Source organism: Rhinolophus sinicus, linkage group LG11 (assembly GCF_036562045.2).
Source record: "Rhinolophus sinicus isolate RSC01 linkage group LG11, ASM3656204v1, whole genome shotgun sequence".
Classification (NCBI taxonomy): domain Eukaryota; kingdom Metazoa; phylum Chordata; class Mammalia; order Chiroptera; family Rhinolophidae; genus Rhinolophus; species Rhinolophus sinicus.
Window position 1 is genome coordinate 57140806 of NC_133760.1, and position 26790 is coordinate 57167595.

General features: G+C 39.0%; 1 protein-coding gene and 1 long non-coding RNA gene across 8 annotated transcripts in view; one reads left to right on the top strand and one right to left on the bottom strand.

The window, feature by feature from the left end:
- TPK1 (thiamin pyrophosphokinase 1) overlaps positions 1-26790 on the top strand; it is a 260377-nt gene that overhangs the window by 198166 nt on the left and 35421 nt on the right. The window lies entirely within an intron of this gene.
- LOC141567566 (uncharacterized) overlaps positions 6511-26790 on the bottom strand; it is a 41470-nt gene continuing 21190 nt past the window's right edge. The window contains exons 2-3 of the long non-coding RNA XR_012490324.1: positions 25068-25311; positions 6511-7628 (exon numbers count right to left, since the gene is read on the bottom strand). This is a non-coding gene — a long non-coding RNA (uncharacterized LOC141567566). The remainder of the gene's footprint in view (positions 7629-25067; positions 25312-26790) is intronic.

Sequence of the window (26790 nt, forward strand, 5' to 3'; positions counted from 1 at the left end):
TTTTTTGAAAAACGTACAGCATTTCCTAAAGTTTGGAACAGATTAAATAAATTACCTAATGCTGTTCCAGTAAAATGGTAATTATATGGTACGTGTGTGTGTGTGTGTATTTGACTCCCTGAAGCAAAGATATGGGCAACATATGAATATAAGGGTGGAAGAAACAGAAACGTCGATAGGAAATAAATAAGGCTTCTGACATACAGTATATACATTAGAAGTTTTTCATAAACAGTATGTGAGATTGTCTTTCATTTTCCTTTCTGAATCCAAAGAACTGAATCCTATCTATTTGGCCCATCTTTTGGAACTTTAGTCCTACCCAGGAGGTTCTAGCTGCAGTGAAGTTGTCAAGAAGACAAACGTGAACTCATGAAAAATGACTTAGGATTTAGAATGCCGAGAAACTGGGTTGTGACATGCGACTTTCTGAGGACCTGCCGAAGAGCCGGCACTGTGTTCTCTGCTGGTTTCTGGGGTTGGGGAGCTCATCATCCTGGGCAGGAAAGGAAGGAAAGAGGGGTTTCAGAGGCAGCATTGTAGAGCAGAAAGGGGCCTGGAATCAGGAGACCTGGTTCTAGTCACATCTCCTGCCTCATCAAATCATCAGACCTTGAAGAACCCTACACTTCCTGATTTTCCAATATGAAAGTCTTTGTATTCTTTTTCTTTTTCACCAATCGTTGTCACTGTTCCACAAAGAGTTTGGTGGAGCTTACAACAAGTCATCTAAAATCAAATGCCAAAAAGGAGAAGAAATCAGAACCATGGTGAAAATCAGACCACAGATGTATAGGGAAAACAGCAGATAATTTTAACCATCCAGAAATGTTGCAAATTTCACAAAAGATAATATATGGAGAGCACTTTACACTTGTAAGGTATTATCTGCATTGTATGTCAGGTAGTTACAGACTCAGGAACAGAAACTTGAAACTGAATAGACTCTTACTATTTATAAGATTTTGTGTTTTGTTGTTGGATTTTTTAAAAGTATTGACCAACACCTCCATATTGAAACAAAACTGTGATTTCAGTGAAAATCCAAACACTCACCAATGATAAGTAGGGAAGTCGAATACAGTAAGTCCTCTCTTATCTTCATCAGTAGGTTCCTGCCACTCGAGGCAAAACCCACAGGACAAACCAATTTTACCCCAGGCTAATGGATAGAAACGAGAGTTACGTTTCTGTGGCATCTCATCAGTGTTATAAGGAAATGATATTGAACCAAAAGAACATTACTTGAAGACCCGCTGTACACATGTTCAAACAAAGGGTCACTGGAAGAAGACAGAATCACAAGACCATAAGTAGTGATGTATAAACTGTCCTTGTGTCCTCAACATTTTCATAATTTTTCTTAAGCCTGGACATTTCTCTTTTTTAGTGGATAGAGTTTGATCAGAATCATAGGGAAATGTGACTTGTACTTCTATATAGAAGTAGGTAGAGTCTTATCTACTCATCACGTTCCTATATGGCCTTAGAAGGATTCAAAGACTGGCTTTTGTTGGGAGTACGATGGGAAGAGTGGGAGTTTTTCATCTGACTTCTTTCAGGATTTTCTCTTTATCTTTGATTTTCTGTAGTTTGAAAATGGTGTGCCTAGGTATAGGTGTTAGGCGTTTATCCTGCTTGGTGTTCTCTGACCTTCCTGGAGCTGTGGCCTGGTGTCTGACCTTCATTTGGGGGAAATTCCCTGTCATTGTTGTTTTAAATACACCATTCTTCTGTTCCTTTCTCTCTTCTCCTAGTATTCCCATTACCTGTTTCTGACACCTTTGCCAGTTGTCCCATGGCTCTTGGACATTCTGTTCTTTGTTTGTTTGTTTGTTTGTTTGTTTTCAGTCTTTTTTCTCTTTGCCTTCCAGTTTGGGGGGGTTTCTACTGAGATGTCCTTTAGCTCGGAGATTCTCCCCTCGACCCTACACAGTCTACATTCTCGTACATGCCCCACAAAGGCAGTCCTTGTTTCTGAAGCAGTGTTTTTGATTTCCAGTATTTCTTTTTTGGTTCTTTCCTAGAATTCTCACCTCTCTGTTTATATTTTCCATCTGTTCTTGTGTGCTGTCTGCTTTATCGCTTGGCATTGTTAGCACGTTAACCACAATGGTTGTAAATTCCTGCGTCCGTGCATATCTGAGTCACGTGCTGTCTCCTGGAGTGTTTCTCTCTCAGGCTCGTCCACACTGAGCCACCAGCAGCTCGTCAGTTATAGTTCAGGTCTCCCTGCCTGGCTCTGGTTTCCCATGGAGGTTTCAGCTCCAAGAAGGTTTGATTCTCTGGACTCACCTGTTGGTCTCTCCAAGGTTGGGGAGCAGTTTGCCCTGTGACCTCAGTTCTTTGCCCTGGATCAAAGAAGAGTTGTTGCTTTTTCAGTTCCGCATTTTCCGTGTTGTTGGGGTGGAGTTGAATTGGAGGGTTTTAAGCAAAGCAGAACACATCTGACTTATACTTTACAAGAGATTCTCTAGCTGCCATATTGTAAAAAAGGACAACGTCTCAATCTTCTGCTGCATGTAGACTTGTGGAATTATTGAAAAGTCATTCGATTTTTATAAACAGTAGCTCATGCTTCAAAGATGTGAGGGGTTTAGCGGGCGTTCCTGGGCAGTCTGTGGCTATAGGCTCGTCAGGACGACTTGCCCTGGCTCCCAGGGAAGCGTGGGAAGACTCTAACTGATGGAGAACACAAGTTTCGCCAGGTGGATTGGGGGTATGGGGAGGAAGGATTAATATGATACAGAACCTCACCCTCATTCGAAACCTTACCCTTTTGTAAGACGAAAATCATTCAACAGTTGAAGATTTGGGTAACAAACAATTCATTTTTCAATTTAAGTATCATTGGAAAAGAAATGTTAAGGTTGATCTGGGGTCTAAAATTAGGTCCTTACTGTCACTCAGTGGGGGCTCTGGTAGCCCCACTTCACTCCGTTGCTCCTTCTGCTTCAGCCACCCCACCGGTCCTGGGCGGGGCTTTCATCCCTGTGGTCCCAGGTGACAGCTAGAGCTCTGCCATTAGTGTTCCAGGTTCCAGCACAGAAGGAAGGGGGCTGAAATATCAGCTGTCTCTTTAAGGAAAATTCCCTTAAGTTGCTATAAAGCCTCCATATATATCTTTTTAGCCAGCACTTTATCTCACGGACATACCTAGTTGAAAGGGAGACTGAGAAATGTCATCTCTATTCTCGGGAGCTACGTACCAGCTAAAAATCAGTGGTTCTATTATTCTAGCTGAAGGAAAAACATGAATATCAGGACTATAAGCAGTTTCTGCACAGACTGTTACTGCCGGGGGAAGAAATGGTGTCTTTTTTTTTTTTTTCCTCAAAATGCCCAGGACCCAAGGACCTGGGTCAAAACAGAAAGGTGAAAGATCGTTGAGTATTTGTTGAATTGAACTTACAAATTTGTTCAGCACATTTTCCTACTAGTCACAGCTTTTATTATCCCACTTGAGCCATTTTATCCCTAAGTCCATCCCATAATTTAAACTGGTGGAATTCACGCAGATGGTAAATTACGACCAGGCAACTGTTTTGGGTCAGATTTGCTGGAATCCAAATCTATAAACTTTGGGGTTTATATTCTGTTCCATATGAGATCTACCACTATAGAATGAGAGAAAATGTGTTTAAAAAGCATTGTGAATGATACTTAAAAAAAATAAATAAAAGAGTCCATACAGAGTTACTGTGCATGTCGGACAAAAGTAGAAAAGTGATGGTCCTCCAAACCATGAAAGCCAGGTAAAGCCCTCCTGACGAATTATCGCCACGGCTTCCGGTATGCTCTGTACAAGTAAAGGGAAGACAGGTAGGAGGAAACTGAGCCGTTTTACATAAAAAGCCCAATAAGCTGAGGGGCTATTTTCAGTCACCCATTTCACCCAAAGAGATGAATCTTTGTCAGATGTCTACTCACTCTTTTTTTTTTTTTTTTTTTTTTTTTTAGCTTATTTGCTTGTTTCCCCTTTTAATTTAAATGTGAAGAAAAGACTGGGGGCAGGTGATGTCTGTTGTCTCTTGAATCAAAGTGTCAGTTCCATCCGGTTGTGAAAACTTTGACAAATGAGACCCTCACCAGGGACAGGGTTCTTGGGTACTGAGGCTCTTCTCAGCCATTCTGTTATCCCCAGTGCGTGACCTGACAGTTCCTTTGCAAAGTCTGGAAATTTAATCTGGGAAGCATGATAAAGTCGACAGAAAGCCACAGTACGTGAATGAATTGGAAACCAAATCCTATTTTGTTTTGACCCTTACTTAGGGGAAAAAAAAAAAAAGTTCATTTACCTGATTTGGATTTGTTTAGTTTCTATCAAATATATATGTATGTCATGTTAGAGGTCCCTATTGCTTCATTTCTTTCCAATCTTTGCTTTACAGCTATTAGAGCAAGATTCACAACGTTATAAGGTTCTAGAAATGAACACTTTTCCTATTTTCTTCTCTCCTTGTTGCTAATAAAATCACTTAAAACATGAAGAAAACATCTGTGTATCTCTTTTTTAGACACCGGCTACATATTTTTTCTGTTTCCCCCCTACCACCCTTTGTATTTCTTTAACTTTTGTTTTAGCTTTAGCTTATTATTGTAATCACTTCATACAAGAAAATGCAAAGCTTGATTGATTTGATATCTATTTCAGAAATCAGTGTCGTTTGATCTAGTGTGAAGAGATTACCCATAAAGCATCTTGAAAACTAATGAAGGTGGTGACCTGTAGCAATGGACACCCTGTTTCATGACCTTTCAAAATTAGTTTTCCTCAGTACTAAAAGGAGAGAGGAGGGATATTCCTTTCCCTGGGCCACAGGCAGTTTTCCTGAGATTGAAAAAAGTCCCAAACACCAAGGACCATGCATTTTCATTCTTGTAGTTCTGTTCTGGTAACCAGTCTACTCAGCATTCATTCAGCACCGGTTTCCCCTGGTCTAGTGCTCGGATTTGCATCTAGCTGTGATTGTGTTTTCTGCTTGTATTTAGAGGCACAATATGACTTCGTAAAATAGCTTCTAAGCATTCATGCCTGATTTCTAAAGCTTGAATTATTTTTTTTTTCCTACAAAACAAACCTCCCCTTATTTCCCACCCACATCCCCACCCCGTTTGGATTCTGAACGTGAGGCTCTTGTTTCTGTGGGTGGGACAGGTGAGCCAACAAGCCCTGACAGGGCTTCTTACTTCTTTCCCAAGTCTCTCTGCCTGGCCTCGTCTAGGAATACAATCCAGGGGCTGCAATCTCGTTCTGTCAAAGACTGCTTTAAAGAATTCAGAAATATGTCTGTCAGAGGAGATTTAGGAAGACTAACGTACGGTGTAGAGTTCGTGGGGAACGTCTTGGGGGGGGCGGGGCTGCAGAGATCACCAGAGGCTTACATGAAACACGAAAAGGAAGGGATGGAGGTGTTTGGATGCTGCTCTTTTTCAGGCCTGTTCTGTGTTCCTGTGAATTTTAAACTTGTTTGAATTGTTCTTTTATTGCTGTTTTCAGCTATCACGTTGATCTCGGAGGAGCAAGTGGGGCCGTTAAAGTCGCACTCCAAATGGGAACTGCCTCTAGCCTGACTGTTAGTAATGGCGAGGTGGCTGGAAAGGACGGTACTTGATTTCTCGTTGACCCAATGTGCGTCTGTCTGGTTACTCTGTGCCCAGTCAGACACCGCAGGTGCACACGGTTGATGGGTACAGTGACTGAGGCTGTGTGCCCCTAGGCAGGCCAGGGAGACACCTGTCCCAAATTTGTCACCACTGGACTGTCAACTACTTTCCAACCTCTACGACTGGAGAGGCACTCCTTCTGGCATTTCAGTGCTAGTCAGTTCACAGGTATGCTTTCAATCTAATCCTTATGCACGGCGCTAGGACTTGTAAAGGATTCATAAATTATAAGTATGGATCGATCCAGAACATTTCAGTCTAGAGGAAGGAAAGGCTGCTTGTGTGTGAGAATGTATGTTGTGCGATTTCCAACTTCAAACCAAAAATAAAAACCAACATAAAAGTAAACAAAACTAGTTTAAAATGTTTTTTAAAAGATTGGGTAAAAAAATCTAGGGCGGCTGGTTAGCTTAGTGGTTAGAGCACGGTGCTCTTAACAAGGTTGCTGGTTCGATCCCCACATGGGCCACTGTGAGCTGCGCCCTCCACAACTAGATTGAAACAACTACTTGACTTGGAGCTGATGGGTCCTGGAAAAACACACTTAAATAAGTAAGTTTAAAAAAAAATCTATATGCTGACTGTAAGAGATCCATTTAAAACAAAGTGATCCAGAAAGGTGAAATGTAAACTAAGTTAGAAGTATTAACAAGATTAAAGCTGTTGTTGATTTTTATTTAACAAATCTGGATTCAAGATAGACTATTTCAACAGAGATATGAATGAGGTGTTTATAATATTAAAGGGCATAATGAGGGTGTACGTATACATTCAAATACTATCGCACCATAATCCACAAAGCACAAATTATAGGAAAGTGAAAGAATAAACTGACAAACACAATGATGATTACAGGCTTTAATTAATCTCTGTCATCCATGACAGATCAAGAAAACAAACAAAAAGATGTGAATTATAATTAAGGTTTACATAATATTCTGTGCATATAGACATATATTCATATAATTAAGGTTTACATAATATTCTGTGCATATAGATATATATGCATATAATTAAGGTTTACATAATATTCTGTGCATATAGACATATATGCATATAATTAAGGTTTACATAATATTCTGTGCATATAAATATGAAATGCAGACACTACAGTTGAAGTTTTGGGGAAATCAAAATTATATGTGGATTTTTTTACTATGGGTGTGGTCAGCACCCCTCACCCCTGTGTTATTCAATGGTCAACTATAAATGCATAGGATTAAAATTATATGGTAACAGATACATTTTTTAAATCACCTTGGAAATGTACAAAATTGATGATTAAGTAACAAAAAAATTCAATTTGTTCCCTGAAATAGAAATAATACATTCCACATTCTGAGCCAGTGCAATAAAACTAAAAATTACAGTAATTCATAAATTTATAATAGCACATTCTAGAAATTAAAAATTTACTCTTATGCAAACCCTTGAATCAAAAGGAATATTTGTGCATTATAATTGCAAAAGAAAATCCCTGCATATCATCGGATACAGTAAAGTTTGCTCAGGAAAATATACAGCTTTTAATACTTACATTGTAAAAAAGAAAAGAAAGAAATCAGTTTTAACTCAAGAAGCTCTAAATGAAATAATACCAGATATCTAAGGAAGTCAAATGAAAGAAATAAAAACAATCAAAGGAGAAATTAAAAATTACAACATTGTTAAGCAGTCGAACAACTGGTTCTTAAAATTAAAGAGAGCAAGAAACCACTAGACGATGGACCATCAAAACTAAAAAGGAGAAAAAGCACAAAAAAGTAAAATGAGACACGAAAAAGGTCAAATAACCACAATTACAGTAGAGCTTAAATGGATGATGAAATAGTCAAGTATCCACGCGATGCCTTCGAGGTCCTGACGATCCTGGCAGGAATGTGGCGCTGTGGAGTATTCTCACATCGCTTAAGGAGAGCAGAATCAGAAAGGAAATGTAGATGTGCACCTCTGCTGAGCTTCTAAAATGTCCCCAGAAGAGTAGAATATTACATTTGTAAACATCTGATTAGACTGAAAATAACTCCCTTCCTATCCTTCTTGAAATGACTGCTGTATCATGATGAAGAAGAAAGCTGCTCGTTCAGAAACAAATTTTCATTTGGAAAATGAATTTGAAAACCAGATACGAAATTACATATGCTATGATTGAACTATGCAAAACACATATATGCATGTGTATTAAAAAAACACACACATATACATGTACACTGAAAGTGGGAAAATATATTTAATTAGAGTAATAAAATTATGGGTGATTCTTCTTATTTTCCAGCCCTTGCAAAGTACTGTTTGCACAATCGAAACAAATAGGGGTCTCCTGTCTGTGAGCGTCCTGGTTTTACCGACTTCCTCCTAGTAATTATTGAATTGTAGGTGGTGTCAAATTATTCCTCCATAGGCAACCTACAATGAACCACGTCCTTAGTTGAATACATACTCTTGGGTTGTTACTCTTAAAACACCAACTATTACAACAGCCCTGAGCCTCAAAGTCTGTAGTACAAACTCAGCTTGCACATTTTGTGGCAAGTAGAGCACGTTTCTTGGTAAATTAACAGGCCCTCGCTAGTAGACTACTTCCAGTGTCCTTTATTGAGTTCACGTGACATAGAACGGACCACAAGAGACTTTGGGTACTCCGCTAGACATGACAGATGCTGGAAATGATTCTGACCTTGGACTTTCAAGGGCATTAGTTTGGATGACTGGCAGATACTTGAGTCACTCAGGCACAGAGAGAAAGGAGGCAAACTTTCAGATATCTAAGACTGTCTCAGCCTTCGCGTAAATAAGATGATTTATTTTGGAACTGGCAGCTAAATTGATCATTTTAAAATGTCTTGGGAATTTGTTGAGGTTAGCAGTGGCACCTCTCATTATCAAAAGATGCCATAGAAAATTCTCAGTTGCTGCCTATTCTGTGTCTTCGTGAAGTTATCTGTTTTGTGATAAAAAAAAAAAAAAGGGGGGGGGGGATATTGTCCTAAGTTTTGGTTGTATTTAGTGTGTCATTATAACTTTTGGTATTATTAATACTAAGATGATTTTGGATAGAGTACTTCCAGAATATTTTTGCACATCATTAAAAATTATATACCATGTGAAGAATTCGATGAATTGATGACAACTTGGATGAAATATGACCACTTTGCATATATATAAATATTTCAAATACTGTATTGAGGCAGAAAGTATAGATTTTTTGTTTCTTTACAGTTATGTGTACTAAGGAAGGCAATCAAAACTGTAAGGCAATACTGCTCTAATTACAGTATCAGAAATTACCACAAAGCCTCCACATCCAGAGTGAACTATGGCACACCACTTAATGGAACACATACTACTCTATTAGTTTCCTCCTCCTTTTTTAAAAAAAATTTTTTAATTTTTCAGTTATAGTTGACATTCAATGTAATTTTATATTAATTTTAGATGTACAGCATAGTGGTTAGACATTTATATAATTTATGAAGTGATCCCCCCAATAAGTCTAGTACCCACCTAGCACCCTAAATAGTTATTACAATATTATTGACTACATTCCCTATGCTGTACTTTACATCCCCATGACTGTTTCGTAACTACCACTTTGTATTTCTTAATCCCTTCACCTTTTTCACCCAGCCTCCCAACACCCCCTCCCATCTGGCAATGCTCTCTGTATCTATAAGTCTATTTCTCTTTTTATTCATTTACTTTGTTCTTTAGATTCCACATATAAGTGCGATCATATGGCATGTCTTTCTCTGTCTGAAGTATTTCACTTATCATAATACCCTCTAGGTCCATCCATGTTGTCACAAATGGTGAGATTTCATTCTTTTTTATGACTGAGTAATATTTCATTGTATATATGTACCGCCTCTTCTTTATCCAATCGTCTATTGATGGGTACTTAGATTGAGTCCATATCTTGGCTATTGAAACATAGGGGTACATATGTGTTTTCAAATTAGTGTGTTGGATTTCTTAGGATAAATACCCAGAAGTGGAATTGCTGAGTCGTATGGTAGTTCTAGTTGTGATGTTTTGAAGAACCTCCATACCATTTTCCATAGCGGCTGCACCAATTTGCAATCCCCCCAACAGTGAATGAGGGTTACTTTTTCTCCACGTCCTCACCAACACTTGTTTGTTGATTTATCCTCAAACTATGGTAGCCATTCACACAGGTGTGAGGTGATATCTCCTGGTGGTTTTAATTTGCATTTCTCTGATGATTAGTGACATCGAGCATCTTTTCATTTGTTGGCCATCTATATGTCTGTCCTCTTTGAAGAAATATCAATCAAGTCAGGTCCTCTACCCATTTTTTAATTGGATTTTTGTGTGTGTGTTTAGTTGAATGAGTTCTTTATAAATTATGGATATTAGCCCCTTACACTCTCTTCCTGCTTTTAAATAAAATCTTCAGAAATTCTATTCAAGTTCGCATGCTACTTACAGTCCATTCTTTATGAGCTACAAAAATAAATTTTTAAAATAAACATTAAAAATTTATTGTTTTTTGCAAAAATTATGTTGTCAAAGTAATGAACCAGCTCAGAAACATAAAATATAGAAATTGGGAGTCCTATCACAATCTAACTGCCAAAGTTAACCACGTCTAAAAATTTGGCATTTATCTTCCAAGAAATTATGCTTTTCTTACTCTCTTTGTGTATATTTTTAACCCCCCCCCCCCAATGGTGATAATAATCATATTCTTCTATACTGGCTTTTTCCACTTAAACACATTGTACATTAAATATATTACCTTATTTTATAAATACAGATCCAACTAAGTTGTTTAATGCATACATAGCATCTGTATAGAGCTACCATGATTTTTTAAACCACTTCCAACTTGATATGGATGTGGATTATGTTGATCTAGGTTTTTTATAACCATGTTGCAGCCAAAACCCTTGTACATGTACTTGTAAGAATAGTCAAGAGGACCCAATGTCCAGAAGTGAGATGGCTGGATAATGTAAATATACATATATTCACACACTTGCCAAAGTGAACTCTGTCTAATGGGGAAAATTGTCATTTTAATTATCAGGGAAATTATTTTTAAATTATTAGGGAGATAGAGCATCTTTTCTTACACTTATAGGCTTTATTACCTTATATTTTGAATTGTCTACTCATCGTTTTTGCTCATTTTTCTGTTTGATTGTTTATCTTCTCAGTGTTGTGAACAATTTCTTTTCTGTGTTATTGAACTTTTATGTATTGTAAATTGATTTGTAGTTTGTCTTCTGACATGGTACACATACGTACTTATTTATTTTATCTCAAAACTTTTTTTAATTCTTTTGAAAAATTTTCTGAAACACACAAATGTATACAATTCTCATTCATATTTCTGCCATCCAGAATTAGCAATTCCTTATGTTTTTGTTTCCAGTCTTTTTTTTTTTTTTTAAGCTTAAAGAAATAAAACATGTAATACATTGCAAGAAAATGTCATCTTCCAGACTGCCACCCTTGGACCTCAGTTATCTTCCTAAGTGACAAAGTGTGTTCTATATTGTTTTTAACTATTTGTTTATTTTTGAATGCTTGTATACATTTCTATAAGCAATATAGTGCTTTCTGTATTTTAATTCTTTTGTAAACAATAGCAAATTTTATATAATATTTAGACAAGCTTTTATTGCTGAACTCTGTTTTTAAGATTTATCCATTTAGAGAGTATAATTTTAGCTCAAGGTGTTTAATTTTTATGCAGTAAGATTTAGTAGTCTTTTATGTTTTTTCTTGTAATAGACTTTCTTTTGTCAAAAGGGAAAAAATATCCAATTATTTTCTTTTTCTGTTTTTTGTTGGTTCACATTTAAAACTTTGATGTGAATCATTTGAAATTTATTTAAGGATAAGAACAGATGAAGGTAGAGAATCAACACTATTTTCTCCCCCAAGTAGCTGCCTGGTTTGCTTCTAGCTCATTCATCAAGTCATCATGTGCTTATTGATTTAAAAGACTGCCTTTATCAAACATACAACATCCAAGTACATATGGTGAATTTCTTTTATTTTTCTATGTATTTTCCCTGTCCGTATACTGTTTTTAATAACTGTACCTTAGGCCTACCGTTATTACTTCCCCCAAGTATTTTCCTTAGTATTCTGCTTATGCTTTCAATGAGCTTTGGAATTGTTTTATCATGTTCCCAAAAGAAAATCTTATTTTCATTGTAATTTCACTGAATTGATAACTTAAATTAGGGCATTTCGCATACTTTTAAATTGTTCTCTAGGCACATGTTCATTTACTCACATCTTCTTTCATGTTCATGCCCCGTCAGTAAAATTTCATAGCTTCCTTCATATAAGTTTAGTAAATTTTTTCTTAAGCTCGTGTCTAAAATATTTTTGTTGTAATTTAATGTGAAAGCTTACCTGTCATTTATTTTCATCTTTTCTGTCTTGTTAATATTTGTATATTGTATAACTTCATCAAACACTCCAATTATTTTCAGTAGTTCTTAGTTGCTCCTTGTAGGTTATATAGGTTTTGTCTATATCTTCCTTGGTTCAGTGTCATTAAAAGCAGTGGTTTCATGGGACCAATTTCACTTCCCATGGAACCGTTGACAATGTGTCAAGACATTTTTGGTTGTCACCACCAGGGATCCTTTTGGCATCTATTGGGTAGAGACTGGGGAGGCTGGTAAACATCTGCCGTGCACCACACAGCCTACCACGATAAAAATATGATCCAACCCACAATGTCTATAATGCCACAACTGAAAAATCATGGTTCAAATCTTTTCCCTATTTTTTACTGGATTATTGGTCTTTTACTGGATTATTAGTGATTTCTAGGAGTTCTTTATGTATTGTTGATACCGAGTCCTTTTGAGATACACATTTTGCAAATATTTTTCCCACTCTGTGGCTACCTTTTCATTTCCTTCACAGTCTCTTTTGAAGAGCAGTTTTTAATTTTAATGAAATCCAATTTATTGATTTTTTTTTTAATTTTACAATTCATGCATTTTGTATCTTATTTAAGGAATCTTTAACCCAAGGTCACTAAAATGTTTTCCTATATTTTCTTCAAAAAGTTTCATAGTTTTGTCTTACATTTAGACCTAGGATTCATCTCAAGTTAATTTTTGTAAATGATGAGTTAAGGCTTGAGGTTGCTATTTTTGCATATGGCTGCCCTATGGTTCCAACAACCATTTGTTGAAATTTTTTTTCCTTTCTGCAGTGAATTGCTTTGAAATCTTTGTTGAAATTAATTGTTCATATATGTGTGGGTCTATTTCTGGACTTTCCATTCTGTTCCACTGATCTGTATGGCTCTCTATGCCCCAATCCACAGTGTTTGGTTACTGTGGCTTTAGGTCTTGGAATTAGGTAGTATAAATCCTGTTACTTTAATCTTTTTAACAATATTGACTCTTCTGGCCAAAGAACGTAGTCTGCCTCTCTATACGTTTAAGACTCATTTCTCTCAGGACTCATTTCTCTCAACAATGTTTTATCATTTTCAGGTTACAGCTCCTGCAATCTTTTGTCAGATTTATCAAAAATGATTTCATATTTCTTGTAGTTATCATAAATAACTTGATTCGTCATGATTTGGTATTATGCTATATTGTAGCTCACATCAAAAAAAAATTAAGCATTTATTTGTCTGTCTTACCTGCTTTTTGAAGATTTAGGGGAATTAACAAATGGATCTTCATAGTCAAAATGTCATATTTAAATGCTACTCCTCTATTTAAAATTGTGGCTGGGCCTCAGAATAAAGTGACAAAAGACAGATTAACAGGAGAAAAACATAAAAATTTTATTTGATGTCAATATTTCTGTATGTACATGGAAGCCTTTGTTATATAAGAAATGACAATAGTTTAGTGGTTACCAGAGGGTAAGGGGACAGGGGGGTGGTAGATGAGGGTAAATGGGATCAAATATGATGATGGAAGGAGAACTGATTCTGGGTGGTGAACACACAATGTGATATATAGAAGATGTAATACAGAATTGTACACCTGTGTAACTTTACTAACAATTGTCACCCCAATAAACTTTAATTTAAAAAGAAAAAAAGAAATGAACACTCGAAGCAGCAGACAGGCCTGAGAGCTCATATACCATTTTAGAAAAGAATGATAAATTTTGGAGACGTGTCAAGACAAAAAAGAGAGGGTTGGACTACGCATGGTAAATTTGGGAAAGGGACCTGGAAACGTGGAGGAAACTAATGGAAGATAAGGGTCATTTTATTAGGCTTGTTTGTGCTGATTTATCCTGGCGTTGACTCTGTCTCCAGCGATACGAATGTTCTTCTCTTTTTGGTGCAGGGAGGACACGGTGGTCAGGGGACATTTTGGGGTAAAAAGGGGAGGTCAGAGAGCACTTCCTGCATCTGCTGTTTCTTCCGCTCAAAATAATCGATATGCCACAGTGCGCACTGCAGGGTGGCACGTTCTAGTTCCCTGCGAGACACAGCTCTTATCCATCTTTCTACATGCATTTTTTCTGTGCAGTGTCAATATAGTGAATTTGATAGAAGTTATTCTTCTTAAAATTCATGTGCTAAACATACCCATTTCCAACATTCTTTACATATTTATATTGAGTACTTATATTTTTATTGAATGTAATTAAACTTCCTATGAATTGAAGTTTATTTCACTTTCTACCTTTCATATACCTTGAGGGTTTTCTTTATAGCACAGAGCACAATGCCACATCCATCTCCTGCATAGGGCAAGGAACTCGGTCAGCAATGCTTAAGTGTTCAAAGACAGCTTTCCCTAAGAAACGTGAAAATACAATTATTTCTCTAAGGCAGAGAAATTTATATTTTAGGATAAGTATTGCACATAATGCTCCTGCTAGTTTAAAGATGGTCTGACAATTCATTGGTGAATAATTATTAAATCACTGTTTCTCTAAGTACATGTCTGACACTCATTTCCTTTGGTGAGTTGTTAGAAGGAAATCATGAGATAACATCAAAATGAAAAATCATAAGAAGCTGTTAGCATACTTTTTCTACAGACTAAATATAAAGGTGCCTGAAATTTATTTTCTCAGGCTTTGAACTACCAAGTGTGGTGAAACGTAAAAGCTATGCCTGTTTTTTCACTTGGCATAGACATGGTATATATGCTAAAATAGACTCATCCAATTTAATTTGGGGTGTGTTTTATACCGGAATGGATGCTGCAGCTAATAAGGAAAGACACCAGGATCCTACTGAAGAACAATGGAAAAGGAACAAAGAGTTGGATCTGGAGAAACTGTCTTGACAAAGAAAAGCTCTGCCCTTTTAACACTCAGATGGTAATAGAGCATGTTTCACTGAGGGCCAGAGTGAACACGATAGGTCGGCTGGCTGGACAGACGTGCAGGAAAGCCTGCGTTCACTGTCATCCACCAGCAGAGACGTGCTGAGTGGGGACCGGGGTCCAGGTGTAGCAGGCCCAGCTCTGGATGCAGGAAGCAGGACCGGAGGCCACATGTGTAAATGTGTGCCGCCCTCTTACAAGTTTGCATACTAAGGAAATGAGTTTACAAGGGAGATTGCGGGCAAATTTTAAGGGAATAAATAAAAGACTAAAATGGTATAATGCACTGTGTTCCTAAGAGCACCAGGCCTTTCTAGCACTTGCTCACAAAGCCGTCTTCTTTCTTACCTGCTGGACTGACTCCCAGGCCAGGAGCAAGCAGGACCAGCACTGGAGAGGGAGTCCTCAGATGGCTAAAACGGGGTCCTCGGTGCCTGAGGATAATTTGACCTCTCGTGTAAAACTGCAGCTCATGGTAACTAATAGGTCGGTGCAAAAGTAATTGTGGTTCAAAGGTTAAAAACAATTGCAAAAACCGCAATTACTTTTGCACCAGCCTAATACTATACCGAAAGACCAGACAGGCCTATAGAAGGTGGTTCCCAGAGAAGGAAAAGTGAATTTAGCTTAGAACTCTGCGTAGTTGATGTTAATAACAAACAGGAAAAAGTAGCAGCATAGCATTTCATACCTGAAAATAATCGATTTATCAGAATCCTGAAGTCTTTAGATAAAATGTATATTATTAGAGGAAGTGCTTCATCACAGCTAAAAGGCTTGACATACCTTTTATTCTTATAAAAAATGTTCTCCACTTTCTGTTCATGCTGTTATATATTATTTTAAAGCATGCCCCAAATCATGATTTTTAAAACTACATTATTTTTAAATTATGCTGGTGACATTATAGCAATGGTATGTGTATATCTATTTCCTTAGACTCTTTTTTCTTCTCAAAAAAGTAAAATCTTGTCATGCTGGACGGGTGAAGAATGACTGCCAGCCTGATGGCTGCTGTCTGAAGTGAAGGCAGGGGCTGAGGAAAACGAAATAACTGCTCTCAACTCCTAGGCAATGAGCTCTTATGTCAGTGTAGGATGGCTCGCAAATGGAACACAGAGTAGAACAACACCTTTTGGGTATTACTAGTACTTTTCTGGAGGATTATCAACAATTTCTGGCTTTTGGGGGTTCATTGGAGCATATTTTCAGATAATAGTTTCAAAAGTCACTTTTGGGTTTCATTCCTACATCACAAAACAAATATTTTGAGTCCATCTTCTTACAAGTTGTTTAGATTACTTTTCAAGGGCATTTATTTGTGTGTCAACATTTTATTTTAGTTGACATTTTTTTCTAGCTATTTTCCAATACTTATAAACCCTTCTTTTAATTTATCCTCAATCATTTCATGATTTGTCTAGGATTCTCTACAAAATTGTGGCTAATTTCTAGATTATGGCCCTGTTTTTCAAATTATTTATAAAATAAACCCTGACCCCTAAGAGTCAATTATTTATTCATTTTGCTGAGAGAATTAATCACTTCTCTTTTCCTGTAGAAGACCCAAGCCAATTTCCTGTTCAAGACCAAAATCTTCATCCCAACCACCCTCCATCCTGACCCCCAACTCCCACCCCATTCCATGGTGAAGCAAAACTCTTCAGCCAACCAAAAAATAACAAGAATACCGTGTTTCCCTGAAAATAAGACCTAGCCGACCATCAGCTCTAATGCGTCTTTTGGAACAAAAATTAATATAAGATCTGATCTTATTATACTATAATATAAGACCAGGTCTCATGTAATATAATATAATATAATATAATGTAACATAATGTAATATAATGTAATGTAATATAATGCCGGGTCTTATATTAATTTTTGCTCCAAAAGACGCATTAGAGCTGATGGTCCAGCTAGGTCTTATTTTCGAGGAAACACGGTACTTCTTTGTAGAACCTTAACAAAGGTCTTTAGAAAAATCACACTCTCTTCCCCACCCCCAGTACATCACACACACACCTGGGCTTCACTGATTCTCTCCTTATATGTCCTTTCTCAACCCCTCAAAGAACTCAAGAATTTTAGTCAATACTTCTGTTTTGAGTCTGATTGATGAACTATTCCTTGTCTGGCCAGGTGCCGGCCATATTCCACAATTCGTAATCTGTCACCAGGAGTAATGGCCCATTTCCAAAGGTGAAGCATGACAGTTCTTTCTATGTGCGTCAGATAAACAGACTGTGTGGCTGATCAGTGATCTATCTGAAGTGGGCTGAAGAGCACATTAACCTTTCAGTGCACCCCCATTTTCACTGTGGTTCTTTTCTTTTATGCTCTTCATTTCTCTTCATAAAAGGCCGACCTGATAAATGATACCACATCTAATCACTAGTGAGGAGATTGCTCAAAGTCCATAGAAGGTGAGGGGGCTGTGGTACCCAGGACATTTCAAAGCATCTCAACCTTCAAACCTTTGTTGTGTGAAATGCCTTTCAACGGGTATAAAGTTTCAGTGATGCAAGATGATACATTCTAGATATCTACGGTACAATGCCGTGTCTGGAGGTAACAACACCATATCATGCGTTTAAACATTTGTAAAGAGGGTAGGTCTCATGTTAAGAAGAAGGGAAAGAAAGTCATTGGGACTAAGGAGAATTTATTTCTGGGTGTGTGCTTTGTTTTGCTTTTTGTTTTGTTTTGTTTTTTGGTTCCTCAACAGTGTCAGCCTTTTGTATAATGCTTGATAGTAAGTACTAGGTCCTATTTTGTCATTTCTTTGAATTCTGTGTTCGTGTGTGCTTTTGGGTTATTTCTGCGGAGATATGAAATTTCTGTTTTTCAAAGTGGAGACAGGGCTACATTTTTTGAGGAATCTCCAAACTGTTTTCCTCATTGGCTGTACCAGTTTATATTCCCACCAACAATATGTGAAGGTTCCATTTATTTCCACATCCTCACCAACATTTTTCTTTAAAAAAAAAAAAAAAGCCATCATTGTGGGTGTAAACTGGTATCTCGTGGTGGTTCCAATTTGCATTTGCCTAATGACTAATGACCTTGAGCGTCTTTTCATGTGCTGACAGGCCAGTTGTATGTCTTCTTTGGAGAAATACCTTTTCAAATCCTTTGCCCTTTTAAAAGTTATTTGTCTTTTTATTGTTGAGTTATAAGTGTTCTTTATATATTCTAGATACTAGACCCTTATAAATATGATTTGGAAATACTTCCTTTTTCTGTGTGTTTCCTGTTCTTGATACTGTCCTTTGAAGCATAAAAGTCTTGAATTTTTATGAAGTCCAGTTTATCTACTTTTTCATTGGTTGCCTATGCTTTTCTATTCTTTTATTAAGCTATTTTTATTGGAATAAGAGAATGTTTTTATTTTAAATTCTTCTCTCTCAGTTATCCATAACCTCGATAGCCTTTAGAGAGCTATAATTTAGATAGTAACCTGTTTTACTAATAAGATGCTGTATTAGTTTCCCTACGTCTTCTGTAACAAATTGCCAAAAACTTAGTGGCTTAAAACAACACAAATTTATTATCGTACAGTTCTGTAGTTCAGAAGTCTGAAATGGGTCTTATCGGGCTAAAATCACGGTGTCAAATGACGCATGATTCTTTCTGGAGGCTCGATGAAAAATTCGGTTTCTTCATCCTTTCCAGTTTCTAGAGGCCCCACACTCCTGGCTTTTTGGCTCTCCCTCCATCTTTGAAGCCAGTAATGCTGGACCAGGTCTTACTCACCTGCATGCACTGACCTGCTCTTCTGCCTCCCTTTCCACTTTCAAGAGACACTGGGCTCACCTGGGTAATTCAGGATAGTCTCTCTATTTTAATGTCAGCTGCTTAGAAAATTTAATTCCATCTGCAATCTTAATTGCCCGTTTGCCATGTAACATGCGTATTCACTGGTTCCAGGAATTAGGAGATGGACATCTTTGGGCAGCTACTATTCCGTGTGCCACAGATGATGGCCTTACTGCTGACCTGTTCTACTAAAGCTAGGACGGCAGTACATCTGCTGACGGCGAATGAAATTGCGCATACTCAGAAATTGTAAATAAGTTTGGTCTTGTTTCTACCCTATCTGTGGCACAGGTCAGCAGGGCAGAAAGCTTAGTAAATACACAAATTATTGATTCCTTATGAGCCTGTTTTATAATCTCTAAACCAGACATTCCTGTTCTTATAATCCCGGCAGAAAGCAGCTCAGAAATTTGGCATTGTGGATAGTAATCTTAAAACTGGCTTCTAGAAATGGGTAGGTGGACAGGTACTGCAAGGACGGCATGATACAGGGAAGAGAGCACGGGCTTTAGACCTAACGTGGACCTGAGACCAGGTCTCAGCTCATCTGCTTTATTAGAAAAGCCCACTGGAATTCAACTATACTCGGAAAACTAGATTCTTATGAAGAGGTATCAGACTTTGCATTTGTGTGCTAGCGTATCTCAAATCTCTCTAAAAGGCAGGCTGATATCTTAAAAATGAGAAAAATCAGTCCTTCAAGTTTCTAAAGTAGTTTAAAGACACTTAGTCATAGTGTTTTCCAAATGATAATGCTTGGGGGACAAGTGTTAAATGTGTGCATTTTAAAATCAAGTTGCTGGTGTGATGCTCGGGATGGAAGGGTCCGCCTACCTGATGCTGCTGGAAGACTCCACTAAGGCCACAGTGAGTTCATCAGGCCTCCCTTTGATTAAAGGAAAGAAAGACAGTGGGCAGGTTGACTTGTTTACTGCTAAGCTTCCTCTCCTGCCCACGTGTTCTTGTCTAAGTAATCGATTGCCACATCTAGACAGAAGGGAAAACGATTCAGATCTGAAGATGAATAGAATAGCATATGAACTCTCCAGTGATGCATGTAAAATCTGAATGTTTCTGTCTCCGCATGCATCGAGGTGTCTTTCATCGTAGGATATCTGGATTGTAAAAACTAAGATGATTATTAAAGAGGGCAGGAAGCAATTCAGGAAGTACCTTTTCTCCCTGTGACAAAAGCTTTACAGCTGAGGGCAGTAATTTACATTGATGAATTGCTGCTGTCAGTGTCCAAAGCACTTCAGGGGGGTTGTTTTAACTTTGCATTTCTCATTCATGCATTCTGATGTATAAATTTGTGTGTGTGCTTTAAAAAAAAAAAAAAAGCACAGCAATTTTCTGCAGGTATTCCCTAAATTGTCACAACCTGGTCTGGGTAAGATGAAGCAAAAATAAGAATGATCGTAACAGACTAATATCGTTTCCTTTTCCCCCATGGTCGATAAGTCTCCTAACATGGAAAGACTTGTTAAAGAAAGAGACCATTATTTTAAAGAGTTTAGGTTTCCAAGACAGAAAACAAAATGTCATAAAAGTGAAAAAATTGATTCCAAACCGTAGGAAAATACATACATGCTAACAAAAAGTATGGAAGGCAGTGGGGAGCTGTGCTGCAGAGGGCCATGGAAAGGGCACAAACATCGCACAAATTCGGTTCTGCATGTGATGGTCTCATGCCCAGTATAGGAGGAAAATAAAAGGGATAGATAAAATCTCCACTCAAATTAGAGCCCGCAAGCTTTGATTCTAATCATCTATTTTGCCACTGTATCCATTAGCCATTGGCACAGAGATGCTATGTTTCATGTTACCACAAAACTCAGTGGTGTGACACCACAATCATTTAGATCGTCATGTAGCTGCAACTCAGGTAAGATTTAGCTCACCTGAAACTGGACACCTGGGGAGTCCCTGCTCTGCCTCTTAAAATCGATTTGTGGGACGTCTGGGTGGCCGTGTTCCTCAGGTCTCTCTGGGCCTGGAGCTGGCATATTCCTCTCAAGGCAGTGGCAGACACTGAGGACAGCAGGCAGAGCCCTGCAAAGCATCCAGAGGCCTGAGCTGTGCCCGGGCATGCTGGCCCGTCCATCCACATACCACAGCCAAGACAGTCATGGCGAAGCCCACACCAAGGGGCTCTCCATGAAGAGTCCGCAAAATTGTACCACATTTTGTAGCCAGCAAAGCCTCTGCTGTAGATAGTAAGATAATACAGGTAAGTTTCTGCTGTTTTAAGTAAAATTTTTGAAGAAAACTTTTTAAATAACTTATACATCAGAAATCTTAACCTAAAGAACAGACATTATAGCTTTCAGCCTTGACATCTCTCTCCGTTCCCTAATTTTTCTACTAAAAAAAGAATCACGTTGTAGCAACCTCTTTACTATTTTTATTCCTTTAAAAAAAAAAATGGGTCAATTTTCACTTATGGCTGTCGATACTTGAAAACATTTGTTGGAAGAATGAGTGAAGGACGCTGCCTTCAGAGGGAGAACTGAGGTCAGCATCTTGCAGACCAGGAGGTCCCAGGCAGCCATGCACACCAGCGGGGCGTGCTCCACGCCCGCGTCCTCACGTGGCCAGCTGAGTAAATCCTCAGCATAAATAGTCCAGGGCTTTTGGGAAAAATAATTTAAAGCCTGGGTTTTGCTGACAAAGGATTAGTCGCTATCTTAGTGGAACAATACCATAACGTAAGTTCCCTGCAAAAGTATTTTATTCCGGTTCCCACTTCAATATGTTCTGTCATGTTTGTCAAATAATCCTAAAATACTGCTTTCATCTAGTCATTCCTTGTTAAAAATATATATATATATGCAGTGGTTCCCTATTGCTTAGTAGTCTAGAATTCAAATCTTCCTTGATCTGGTCCTTTCTAGGCCCATCAATCCCTTCTCTTGAAGAAAGACAGTGTCACTTTGCAGAATCATAAATATTAGTGGTGACGTGTGAACGTATGTTGTGGGGAAAGCTTACAGAGCTATTGATGGCCATCTCTTCTCCCTGTGTTTGAAGATCTGAGAACACACATCTTTCACAGAAAGCACAGTGAGTGGTGCATTGTGAATAATATTTGCTTTAAGATAAGTACCAGGTTTAGGGAAAGAGAAGAACAGCTCGAGGCAGGAAAAATATTGTGTGTGTTAAGTATGGTATAGTCAGACATACAGAGAAACTTGAGTAGGCCAGTGTTTTGTCTGAAATTTTGGTGCCAATTATCAAATTGAAAAGTAGGATTCAGAAAGAACATGTGCACTGTCTTAACTGAAGTCACTTATAATTATTCAAATTCCTCCATCATACCTTTGTGTAACTCTACCACCAATTGGCATTAGCTTCTTTTGCTTTGTTTTTAAACGTCAATCCATACTCTAATAATTCCTATCTTAGGCATAATTACGAATGTTTTGCGAGTCTCGGGCTGAGGTGAACTGTGGCCTGTTTGGGATTCTCTGTGTTGGCTCATTAGACTCCGAGCTAATGTGGTTGGACTAACCGAACGGACAAGATAATTTAAACCAGCCTGTGCACATCGCCTCACACTATCACATGTGTTCACAAGTTTCTGAACTTGATGCTGAGCTAGAGCTCTGGCTCACCCTGCATTGGCTTCACTCTCTTTCTCCCATTAAAGCTCTTCTGGCTGCAGGTCCTAAAACATGGGAACTTGGAGAGATGAAATGTGGCTTGGAAACTGATATAGGGTTGGCTGCTTTGGTATGAGTTTGCATTATTTTGTGATTAGTTTTAATACCCTTTTAGATAAGCCAACAACTTAAACAGGATATTCAAGGCTAGAGATAACTTCTAATTTTTGGGTCTCCTTCGTGAGCAGGAGCAGAAATGCAGTCTCTTACCAATGCCAATTCCTGAGCCCCTAGGTAGTCTGTGGCCCAGAAACTTCCCAGAATCACAGCAGATGAACAGCCAACTCCCTTCTAAGTTTGTCCAGAAACAAAGCCCATAGGAAGATATTTTTTCTGCTACCTTGTGGCAAGTGCCCCACCTAAGCAGGTGACCTTTGTTTTGCTTCTCTGTTTATTGCTCTAATGACCCTTATAATCGACTGGGAGAGTGGTGAAGTCCTGCTATACAGACTTTATCCTCAGAGGTGACAGTCCTCCATCAGGGGGATGGGGGAAGCTATAGGAAGATGGCATTCACATCCCATAAAATTCACCCTAAAGTCTGGAATCCCCCCACAGCTTTTTGGCTTGCACCTTGAACTTTTCAGGATCATTGTGAATATTTTCTTTCTCTGTCCCAGTATTTTGTTATCCACAGATCTGGTTAGCCTTACTGGTTTTATTCCTAGATGATGATACAAATGGGACAGTTCCAAGGACAGAAGCTTGCATCATCCAAAGCCTTTCCAGAGAGCCACTAATCAGTAGTCTCTGGGAAAGGCACTCAGCACCCCTAAATTCTCCCGTATACTCCTTCAGCCCATCCTCTCACCCTGTTATTCTTGCCAGTATGCAAAAATAAAACCGGTACTGAAGCGCAGTGGTCAGATGGTCCCTGCAGGGCTGAGCCAGCAAACAGAAGCCAGCATCACCCCACACCTCGAGCTGGTTCCGGATCCCGAAGGGGAACCTGAAAGCCCAGTCAGAGCTGAGGGGGTGATGCCAACTCGTCTTCCCCAGGCAGAAAGCAGCTCCTTTGTGCTTTGCTCCCGACAGCTCTCTAACCCCTTTTTGTTACTGAATTGAGCCCCTTTTGGTTGTGTGATCCCCCAATCATTAGCTTTTCTATTTTCCCGTTTTTAAAGTATTCACTTGAACAAAGGAAACTCTTCCACTTATATTTCCCAATGGTGAGTCCATCCTCAGAGTTACGGTTATAAAATGGTAACATTTATTCTGATAAAGCATAGAATTCTGTTGTTTGGGTGGGTGGTTGGTTTGGTTTTGCCTTTCACATTCTCTCTATTAGTACATAGGGACCTAGTCCGTGAGGCACACTGCCAGCTGGCTTTCATGAGAATTTCAGAACATCCTCAGGAGCTCAGCCTGCCTTTCAGAAAGATACCACACTCATCCATGTTACCTGCTTTAGGAAGTTTATCTGGGTGATTTTTCTCCTTTCCCCTCCACTTTTGAGTTTAAGCTCCTTTTCTCTTATTTGTAGAATTCTTGCAAGATTTTTGCCTGTGATGCCTTTTGAGGCAGAAACTCACCCTTTGTCTAATGTCGGTACCTAGTGAACTGTTAGCTTCCTAGCGTCGTCTTTTTTTTTTTCTTGGCATAATTTTCTTCCCTGAAGGCCAACATCGTTAAAGGAACACAGTGTGTATAACAGCATGAATCCTGCTATATCTTCTTGCTCTAAGGAAAAATATCTAAAATATCTCCCTGTTCTTACAGGACTTCTTGGTAAACTGGCAACTTTCTCATGGGGGCTTTTCCTAAGCATTTAACAATATTTAGGTGGAATGACAGACATAGTAACACTTTCATTTCAGGAGAGCCTTTTGGGGTACTCAGACAATTATGTGAGCGCGGCGACGATGCAGTGGAAATACCGTATCTCACCCTCATTTTCTCCCTGGCTCCGTTCCTGAAACTTGAAGGGAGTTCCTTTCTTTATAATTTGTGTTAACCAGCCCTTGGTCCTCCAGCTGTTTCTCCCCCGTAAACTGGTGACAGTGGGATGGAAGGCGAGACAGTAAGTCTTTGCTCTCATTTCCCCTTTTGTTTTGTTCAACTCTGTGATGACACTTTCCTTTCCTTGGGATTGTCAAAGTTAAATCTCATGAATTTCCATATTTATACACGTACATAACAGGAAAAAAGACGTAACTGTTCTCCCCCTCAAACACATCTGCAAAATAATATTTGGCGAAATGAGATAAAGGCAAATCCTTTTCTCAAAAAATGGTGTTACCGTGTTTCCCCGAAAATAAGACCTAGCCAGACAATCAGCTCTAATGTGTCTTTTGGAGAAAAATTAATATAAGAACCAGTATTTATATATTATATTATATTATATTATATTATATTATATTATATTATATTACACCCAGTCCTATATTATAGTAAAATAAGACTGGGTCTTATATTAATTTTTGCTCCAAAAGACACATTAGAGCTGATTGTCCAGCTGGGTCTTATTTTCGGGGAAACACGGTATTAGTCATCACTTTGCCTTGTCATAAATGAGTGTATATTGTGGGGAAAGCAGAAAGGCTTTTCTGCTGCTTTTCTGAAACCAATGTGGCCTCCGGCGGCCTCCAGGTCCAGGGAGGATGCCCCTTCTTACCTTTAAAGCCGCAGAGGCCACAGCTCCCAGCAACAGCTGTCTGAGCGTCGTCGTGCTGACCTCCCTGAGCACATTGAGTGAGTCAGAATCGCTGGGTCTAGTCCGTGCGTGAGGCTGGGTTTCAGGTGGCAGCAAACTACTCCTCAGCGCACAGTGTCCATGTGCCAGGAAAGTTGCTCAGGGCCTGCCAGGCGTTGTCCTGTCTACGCCTGTCATCATTCCATCGGCGACGGCAAGGCTGCACCTGAGGGGAAGAGCAGGTGAGGCAGGTGTGTGTTCTGCATGGGAGCCCTGTCCCCCAAACAGGAATAATAGTGAGAATGCCTGTTCGTCCACAAGTGTGAGGGTCACAGGGGTTCATTCAGGCACAGCTCGGCTTTGCACAGCTATTGTTAAACAAAGCAAGAAAGGGGAGTTTCTAGCGCATGTCAGTCACACCATGCGGCACAGAGAATGCACGTCGTGCTTGGGAAAATGAAGTCCCTGGTGGTGGCATTGCAGTTGCAGTGGGGTGACAGGCAGAACCTACATTGTGGCTAGTTATGGAGGGAACAGAAATTGGAGCGTAGATAAGTAATTCCAATGTTTGGGCTCTAAAGTGGGGCTGGGAGTAAAGGCGTGTAAGACGGCAAAGCCTGGAGCTTATCTACATGATCAGAGAGAGCGAGCAAGAGATGGGAAGAAACAGCAGACAGTGGTGAATAACCTGCAGGTAAAGCTGTGAGAGGTAGGGAACAACAGCCTCCAGAGCGACGGACAGAGAGATGTTCGCTTTTGTATCGTAACCAGAGGAAGGGAGGAACTCCACAGGTGAAACTATAGGTGTTTGGAGTGATAAGCTGCCAGGGCAGTTCTCGGGCTTTGGTTTCCCCTGAGAAGTCGGGGTACAGCCATATTCTCAGAGTAGGTAAGTATTAGGTATGTGGAAGTTTTGAAATAGTAGCTGTCAAGAACTTAAAAATAATTGACCAAGGAAACAGAAAGATTGCCTCAATGGAGGGTCTAGTTGAAGTTGAGTGTTTCTGTGTCCTTTCTTACAATCATTGTGGAAATAAGTGAATACCAACCAAATGACAACAGAGTAATCAGAGTCACTTACAGAGTGACTCTCACTTTGGCAGAGACTCAAAGGCAGCAGAGGAGGAAGCTTTATAGCAGAAAAGGGGACGAGGGCCAGTGTTCTGACTGCAGTCTTGGGATCAAGAAGCTGCAGGCTGGCTGACCCGACGCGGGGCAGCCCATGTGACTGCTTACAGGACCACGTTTGGCTTCCTTTGCTTGGTCTCAGAGTTGGAAACAGGGACAAAAAGTAGGGAAGCTGTCAGTTACTAATCAGGTCTCAGCCATTTGGAGCCAATTGTTCTGAAGTTCTTGTTTGGTTTCTTGGATGGTTAATAGAAATAGCAGCCTGACTTCCTACAAGGCTGCTTTCCAGCCAGCAGGCCACCCGGGCTGCTTATTGTAGGTATGGGCTTGGTTTCCTGAGCAGGTTTCTACAGGCTGTCCATCCAGCGTGTTTCCATATAATGTCTGGCCATAGTCCATTTGTGTATTCAGTCTCTCAACACTTCATTACTATGGACGTTAATGGCCTTCTATTTAGAATACATTATTCCTTTCTTTAAAAGAACATAGAACCTCAGGACAGAAGAGACCCAGGAATTAGTCAATAATAGAATGGAGTAAGGGAATTTGTAGGAATACATTGCAGGAATTAAAAGGA